Here is an 8012-nt window from a genome sequence, read left to right as displayed (position 1 = left end):
GGAACTCATTCTGTAGCCAGGCTGGCCTGGAACTCACGGGGATCTTCCTGCCTCAGCCTCTGAGCACTGGGATTACAGATGTTCATCACCGCACCTGGCTCTAGTTTCTGCCTTCGAAGGAATTTCAGGGAGCTATTTAAAGTTAACATTAGAAATGTGGACTTTACATAAAACATTTCATGACGACAAAAATAAAATCATGACTATGCAGTTATTGAATAGGTAAAAGCAGACACTGTCCAAACATTATACTTTATTAAACCTAATTGCATATCCAGAATATGCTCAATCTCTAATAATCTTCCATTAAAAAGAAAACTGCAAAAGTAAAAAACACTTATGGCTTAAAAATTTCAACTGGTTATAAAGTAAAAGCCCTCTATCTCTTCTTACCAGTTCTATTCCTAGAGATAACCGTTCACACTTTCTGAGGCCTGAAATTGTTTAGCCCAATATGTACACTTTAATAGGATACGAGGGTAATTCTCAAACTCTTTTCAGTGCTTACTGAACTTTATTATTTTAGAGCCTGTAGTGTCAGTCTATCAGATCCTAAATTATAATGTAAGTAGACATTTCCTTATTGATAGACACAGAGTACTTCCTATTTTTCACTGTTAAAAAGTGTATCAATGAGCAAACAGTTTATACCCTCCCTGTATCAAATTATCTGTAAACTACATTCCTAGAAATCTAGTAAATCTTTCAAATTGTACTTTAAATTATTAATACCTGTTTGCAGCACTTAATGATTACAGGAACACTCAGTTTGAACAGATAAATTTAACACTGTTAGTTTATTCAAGCTGCAAGTTTTAATAAAACAGCCTGCAAGATTAAGAGCTAACTTTCTCCCTCCCTCCACAGGCCCATCTAAACGCTTGTCCAAATCCTTAGTTTCTTAAGGCTCCCAAATATCTCCCTTCAGAAGCTTCAGTCTTTTGAGATCAAAAATACATTCTTAATTAAAAATAATAACTGCTCGCCCTCGAATTTCACGAATATACTACTTTTGTAAAATGAGCCCTCATTTTTTTAATTTGTGGTTTAATTAGGGGTGGTCGCTGTACTTGGCTTTTTGTTTTCCTTAAGCAAGGGATAGGAAGAAAAAAAAAAAAAACTAATTCCATTTTTTTTTTCTAGAAAGGACAGGGAGTGGGAGTCTGAAACTTCAGGGATCGGAAGAGCACACGTCTGAACTCCAGTCACGCCGCAACATAGGGATAGGAAAAAAAAAAAAAAAAAAAAAAAAGCAAGGGAGGGAAATATTTTCCCAAGTTCTGACTGCCGGAACCACAGCCCCAGCCACCCGCGGCGGGTTTGCTTTTTCCGTTCCAGCCGCGGCCGCTGTTTACCGTCGGGCGAGGGGAGGAGTAAAGCCTCCGGGCCTCCGGCGCTCACACCCGCCCGGCGCGCTCCCGTCCACGGCGGGAGCCAGTGGAGCGTCTCGAGAGCCTCGGGAGAGGGGAGGCGACCCCCGCCCCGCGCCCTCGAGGACCGCAACAGGCAGAGACGCGACGGAGGCGACCGCAGCGAGGGGGCGCCGAGCAGCCAGCCCGGCAGCGGAGCGCGCGGCGCGCCCAGCCCCGCCGGCCCACGGCGCCCACCCCACGCGCGCCGCCCGGGCGGGGTGGGGCGGGCGCTCCTTCCGGGTTGCGGCGGAAGTGGGCGAATTTGAATCCTGCGAGCCGTTGGACGCGGCGCTGTGCGTGCGCAGCGCAAAGTGACAGGCTCGTCCCGGAGACGGGACTCCGCGAGCCTTACCGGTGGAAAGGTAGGGAGCGAGAGGAGCCGCGCGCTGCGGGAGGAGGGCGGGCCCGGCGGGCGGGAGAACGGGGCGGGAGGCCGGCCGCCTGGCGAGGCCTGCGGGGCGACGTGGAGACCGTGGGAAGGCGCGGGGAGCGTCTCCCGGCCCCCGCTCCTCCGCGACGTCGTGCGTGAACGAGGCCCCGCAAACGCAGCCTCGTTCACACGCCCTGACCTTGCTCTTCGTAGTCGCGGTGTCCTCTTTCTGCCACTTGGGCTCGCATGCGGAAGCCTCGACTGTAGTGGAATCTCGTCGCGGACGCGACACCGCAGGTAACAGAATCCGCGGTGGGCGGAGGGCGGTGGGGGAGGGCGCGGGGCGGCGGCGCCCGGAGCGGGACCGCAGGGGACTGACAGTCCTCCGCGTGCGCGGTGGAGGTTTAAATGAAATCGGAGTAGCCTTTGTGTTTTCAACCCGGATACTTTTCTTTTCACGGTTGACATTTTCCGAGGACCGCAAAAATCCGAGATTCTTGCTGATTTAAACCGGCTATAATTACAGCGGTGCTTCGCCAGGGTCTTAGTTTGCAAACAATGGGGATAATGTTTAGTTCCGCTGACCTGCCTTTTCACCCTCTTCATTCATTGGCCAAAGGGGTTCTTAGAGTCATTTGGGGATTACTGTATTCAGGAGTGCTTTTGCCTTCGGGTTTGTTGTTTATAGGGTTTTTTTTGTTTGTTTGTTTGTTTTTTTTTTGGGTGGGGAGGTAATTTTTGATATATTGGACTAAATTCTCAAAACCTGTAATAAAATCGTGTCTTTTCAAATACTTGAGATATGCATGGCAAACATAAGCTGAAGTGTTTAGAAGTTTTTTATCTTTATTAAAATGTCAGCTTCGTTTTATGTTGCTTTATAGGGAAAGGTATTTCAAGGTGCTTTTATAATTTTAACCGCAGAGTGTTGTACCATGTGAATGTATACATTTATTTGTTTAAAGGATTTACTAATATTGAGAATGAAAACATTCCTTAATTGATTGCTGCCTCGTCCTCCTCCCCCATCACTGCTAAGGAATCTTTTTGTTCTTTGTTTCTTGATTTCGTTATTTGTCGGGAAGAAGAGATTTAAATAGTGCTTATAGAAGTTGAAATACAGTTTTCATAAAACTGCAACAAAGACATGGCCCTTCTAAGGAGGATTGGACACAGTCTGCATGTTTTACATATGCCACCAACGAGTGGATTCTGTTGTGCATTAATTTCCACATAATTTGTTGCTTTTCTTTCCATGAACTCTTTGGAGTTTTGCTTTGTCTGTATAAATAAATGAGTTTCACATTTTGTTAAGTATGCAATAGGTTGAAGATTTGTTAAATGCTGCTTCCTATACTTTAAATCCCATAAAGTCTTATCAGTTAATCTGCCCTTATCAGTTAGTCTGCCTATTAAATTGAAAGGTTAGAAAATTCTACCTGAGTTTTAAAAACAATGACTTGGTCTAGAACTGTAGTAATACATTGTTAAGGACATTGAACTGGAGCCAGATTGCTTTGATTTGAGCCCTGTCTCTGTCACTTGTTAGTTAACGAACGTCTCTGTATTATTGTGGGAATTAAGTAAGTTAACCAGTAAAGACTTTCACAATATTGATGGTGTACGGTGGCTGATAAAAATGCCTTCTATTGTGTGAAGTAACATTGTAGTATCATAGGTTATCATTGATCTTCAAGCAATATCACTGAAATAGTTATTTTCAGATTTAAATTTGTCCTTTCAAAAGTCTTTTGCCTTACCTTCCAAATATTGCATGTTAAAAAAAATAATGACATGAACATGTTCTACCCTGTATAATTCAAATCTCAATTTTTTTTGTAAAGCCCTTTACCAACTGTTTCCAAACTCTGCTTCCAAGCATGGTAATAACATTGCAGCACTCATATCTGACCTGCTGGTGTCCCATCATTACTAATACAATTCTACAAATATATTCTGTATTTTAATTTCCACTCAAGATTTTACCCAGATGGTTTCTAGATGCCTGAGCTAAGTGATTTTTCTGCAGTGCAAATCTGGTTATAAACATAGCACTAAATTGAGAGCTCTTATCCTCAGCTTTCTGTTTGCATTGTTTAGTACAAAACAATACTAAAATTTCAGTTTGTAAAAACTGAAATTTTGTGTTTGTTGAATACTTGCTACTTTAACAACTTAGCATTTTATGTTTTGGGTTAATGACTGAAAAAGTTAAAAAAGAAACTAATTTTTCCCCTGAAATGATAGAATACAATTCTGTGTACTTAAGTACAGATTTTAGTGATATTGTTAATAAATTTCACTAATATGGGAAAATAAGTATTAAAATCATAAGCTCAGAAGATACTAAATTGAGAAAAATCAAAAGAAATATTTGTTGTTACTCATTTATTCTAAATGCTTTGTATTTCCTTATTCACTTCTCACAGTCATTGTCTTGACACTAGCATGAAGAATTGAGATACCTTTGTTATATTTGTTGTTAAATGATTTTTTTCATTTAATAATACAATTTTATTTTTTGAAAATGTACACCTGGTTGAACTTGTTCATTATGCATCTTCACCAGTGGCGGGGCATCTCCACCCATGCTATTTCTGGTATAAATAACTTGAACTCTGCTTTGAGACCAGCTTGATAAGCCCTTTACCAACAGGCTTCTGAAGGGCTGCTCTGGCCAGTGATCCACTGATCTTCTGTCTCTTAGAGACCACAGCAGACTTTATAAGTTTATAGTTGGAAACTTCTTTACAGAGTTTGTTGTAAGTAACTTTATCAAACAGAACCAGGCTGTTGAGCTTGTCCCAAACTTTGCCTTTGGACCACTTCTTTACCATTTCTTTTTGGCCTTGCCCTCAGATTTGTTCACTGGGTCTTTTTGTTGGCCAACTTTCTGGCATCTTTCTTCTTCTTGTCATCTTTGGGCCGCAGCGTGGATCCTGGAGAGCAGCAACTACCAATGCAGACCTATCAAGATGACAGACCTTTAATGGTACTTTTAAATTAAATTTTTATTTTTATTAATATATGTTTGTAGTATATACATTTCTCATGGAGAGTTGGTACATATGCATAATGGAAGGGGAGGAGAGAGGAAGGAGATGGAAAAAGAAGTAACTTTGATTTGGTCATGTTTTGTCTTTGAGACAGTCTCTTGGTATAGCTGACCTTGAGCTCTTTGCGCTGCTCAGTTTGGCTTTGGACTCCTGGTGATCCAGTCCTTCTCTGCCTTAGCCTGTTAAGTACGAAGATTAGAGGTGTGTGCACTGTGCCTAGCTCAGGAACTTTTAAAATGTACTTGGCTTCAGCTTTGTGCAGTATTAAAATTATGAGAGTGATACATTGTTGTGTATTATTTTTAAAAATGGCTTTATTCAAAGAGGGGATTAAGAAAGTTTGTTTTTCCTGTTTGAACAGTGAAGACTTTGATCTAACCTTGTTCGTATTCCTTTTTATAAAAACCTGCCCAATATTGGACAGGCATCATTCTAAAACCTAGTGAATGGCATTGGTCCCCAGACCATGTGATACTAATACCCCATCAAGCACAGCCAAAGTAATATTTGAGTATGTGAAGTAGTCCTCAACCTTCAGGCAGATGAACTGAGAGGAACTGGGCTGCACAGCAGGCTAGCAAAGGTACATCTGTGTTTACAGCAGTTCCCCATCACTAGCTGAGCTCAGCCTCCTGTCAGGCCAGCAGTAGCAAGCATTACATTCTCCTGGGAATGTACATACGTGTGTTCCACTCTCCTTTGGATTATCCCAAAACACCACCCACCTCCTAACAGTGGAAAAATTTTGTTCCATAAAATTTGTACTGGGTACCAAAAAGATTGGAAACTGCTGGTCTAGACCATTCACATGATTTGTTGAATTTTTTAAGTTGAGATGTAGGATTTGGGAAGCAAAACTGAAAAGATCTTTTTACAGGCTGGGATAATATTGGAATCATAAAGAAAGATGAATAATAGGCATATGCAGCCAATATGTGGAGGCAGAGAAGTACTGGTTTCCTGAGGACTAGTTTGTACATTTAAGTTAATATAAATTTACAACTTCATTGTGTGTGTGTGTGTGTGTGTGTGTGTGTGTGTTTGGACTTTTTGTATTTGCTACAGGGTCTCACTGTGCATCTCAAACTTCTATTTTGAGCCTCCTCAGCACTCAGTCCAGACTCAGTGACTGGCTCAGTATGCCTGAGGGCAGAGTCGGCATGCATGTGCTGCCAGGGATCAAACCCCAGTCCCTGTGCTTGCCTAAGCAGGCACTTAGTCTGTTAAGCTATCTGCCGGCCCTAAATGTATATTTTTATCTTTAAAAAAAAATTGGTAATTTAGCTTATAATACACCTATTTTAGGCCTACAGTTCAACAAGTTTCAGTAAATATATTGATACATGTCAGTGAATGGCAATTTTGGTTTTCTTACCATTTTTATAAGAAGTAAAACTGCTCTGGACAGTTGTGGACAGTAGACATATGTCTTCATTTCTCTTAGCTTCATGTAAATATTTGACCTAAGATAGGCATTTTATGACATTAAATGACATTTGGTACATTCATAATATGCAACCATATATATGTAGTTCAAAAAATATTTTATCACCATGAAAGAAAACTCTGTGGGCTGGTGAGATGGCTCAGTGGTCTAAAGCACCTACTTATACTTAGAACAAGCTTAGCAAAGCACAGGGACTGCGGTTCAATCCCCCAGCACCACATGTTAGCCAGTCCTGCCCCCTTTTGGGCTGAGCTGGCCACACACACACACACACACACACACACACACAGATAAATTAAAAAAAAGAAAGAAAATTCTAGTTATGGAAACCAAAATCTGCTTTCTATCTAATGGATTTACCTGTTCTGGATACTTTATACATAAATGAGATTATACAATGTGTGACATTTAATATCTCCTTCCACTTAGAGTAATATTTTTGAGATTGACTCATGTTGTAACATATATCAATGAGTGCATTTGATCTTTTGTGTTTCTGGGTTCTCCGTCCATGGATTCAACCAACTAGATATTTAAAAAATTGGAAAATAATGTTTAACATACACAGACTTTGCCTTGTCATTCCATAAACAAGTTTTTATATTGGGTATTATAAATAATATATATACTAAAGATGAAGTATATAGAGGTTTAAGATATTTTATGTGCAAGTACTATGCTATTTTAAATCAGAGACATCAGTGTTCAAAGATTTTGCTGTGTGCCCCTGTGGAGAAGGAGGCCTGGAACCAGTCCTCTCACAGATACCAATGGATGATTGTATTTTTATTGCTTTATATTCCACTGTGTGCTATGCCACATGCTATGTATTCATTAATCAATTAATGGACAATTGAGTTGTTTCTATCTTTGCAGTCTAGGTATTTTTTTATAAATAATACTTTTATGAATATTTGTTTACAAGTCTTTGTTTTTAATTATTTTGGGCGTATATACGTAGTAGAATTGTTAGGTGATAGAGAGTAGTTCTGTGCTTACATGTTGAGAACCATTTCACATTTCCACCAATGGTGTATGAAGTTTCCTTTTTTTTAAAATATTCTCTCCAATATTTGCTATTTTCCTTTTTTTTTAATCTTTATTTTCTTTTTTTGGGACAGGGTCTTAATATTTAATACAAGCTGGCCTATTAGCAATCCTCCTGCCTCAGGGTCTCCCACCCCATCATGCTAGGATTATGGGGCAGACCACTTAACCTGGTTTCTGTTTCTTTCTTAGTCTTTTTCTGATTATAGCTGCCCTAGAGGCGTGGAATGGTGTATTGTGGTTTTAATTTTGCATAGCCCTATAATGATGAGTTTGTTTTCATCTGCTATTTGAACACTTTGGAGAAATGTTTATTTAGCCATTTTGTCCATTTTTGAATTGGGCTACCTGTCCTTTTCTTGTTGAATTTTAAGTTTTCTAATAATATCCTAAATACTAAACTCTTATTCGATACATGATTTCCAGCTATTTTCTCCAATTCCATGTACTTTCCTTTCCATTTCCTTGATAATGTCTTTCAGTGTACGTACATTTTAGATTTAATGAAATACAATTTCATATGTTACTTAATCCTTTTGATGTCATCACAGAGACTTGCCAAGTCAAAGGTTGGAAAGACTTACCTCAATATTTTTTTCTAAAATTTTTATAGTTTGGATTTTTATGTTTAAATTTTTTCATCCACCTTGAATTAATATATATGCTGTAAGGTAGGGGGT

General features: G+C 39.8%; 1 protein-coding gene across 3 annotated transcripts in view; it reads left to right on the top strand.

The window, feature by feature from the left end:
* Window positions 1-1608: 1608 nt before the first annotated feature.
* G2e3 (G2/M-phase specific E3 ubiquitin protein ligase) overlaps window positions 1609-8012 on the top strand; it is an 80132-nt gene continuing 73728 nt past the window's right edge. The window contains exons 1-3 of one of the 3 annotated variants that reach the window (XM_023721808.1): window positions 1609-1774; window positions 1996-2079; window positions 4642-4774. The gene's annotated coding sequence lies outside the window, so the exon portion shown is untranslated. The remainder of the gene's footprint in view (window positions 1775-1995; window positions 2080-4641; window positions 4775-8012) is intronic. The other 2 variants (XM_023721807.1, XM_012515994.2) reach the window with 2 other exon arrangements.

The sequence above is a fragment of the Octodon degus genome, unplaced genomic scaffold, assembly GCF_000260255.1.
Source record: "Octodon degus isolate 3935 unplaced genomic scaffold, OctDeg1.0 scaffold00086, whole genome shotgun sequence".
NCBI lineage: Eukaryota > Metazoa > Chordata > Mammalia > Rodentia > Octodontidae > Octodon > Octodon degus.
The sequence above is the reverse complement of the archived record's forward strand: the minus strand, read 5'-3'. Positions and strand labels throughout refer to the sequence as shown.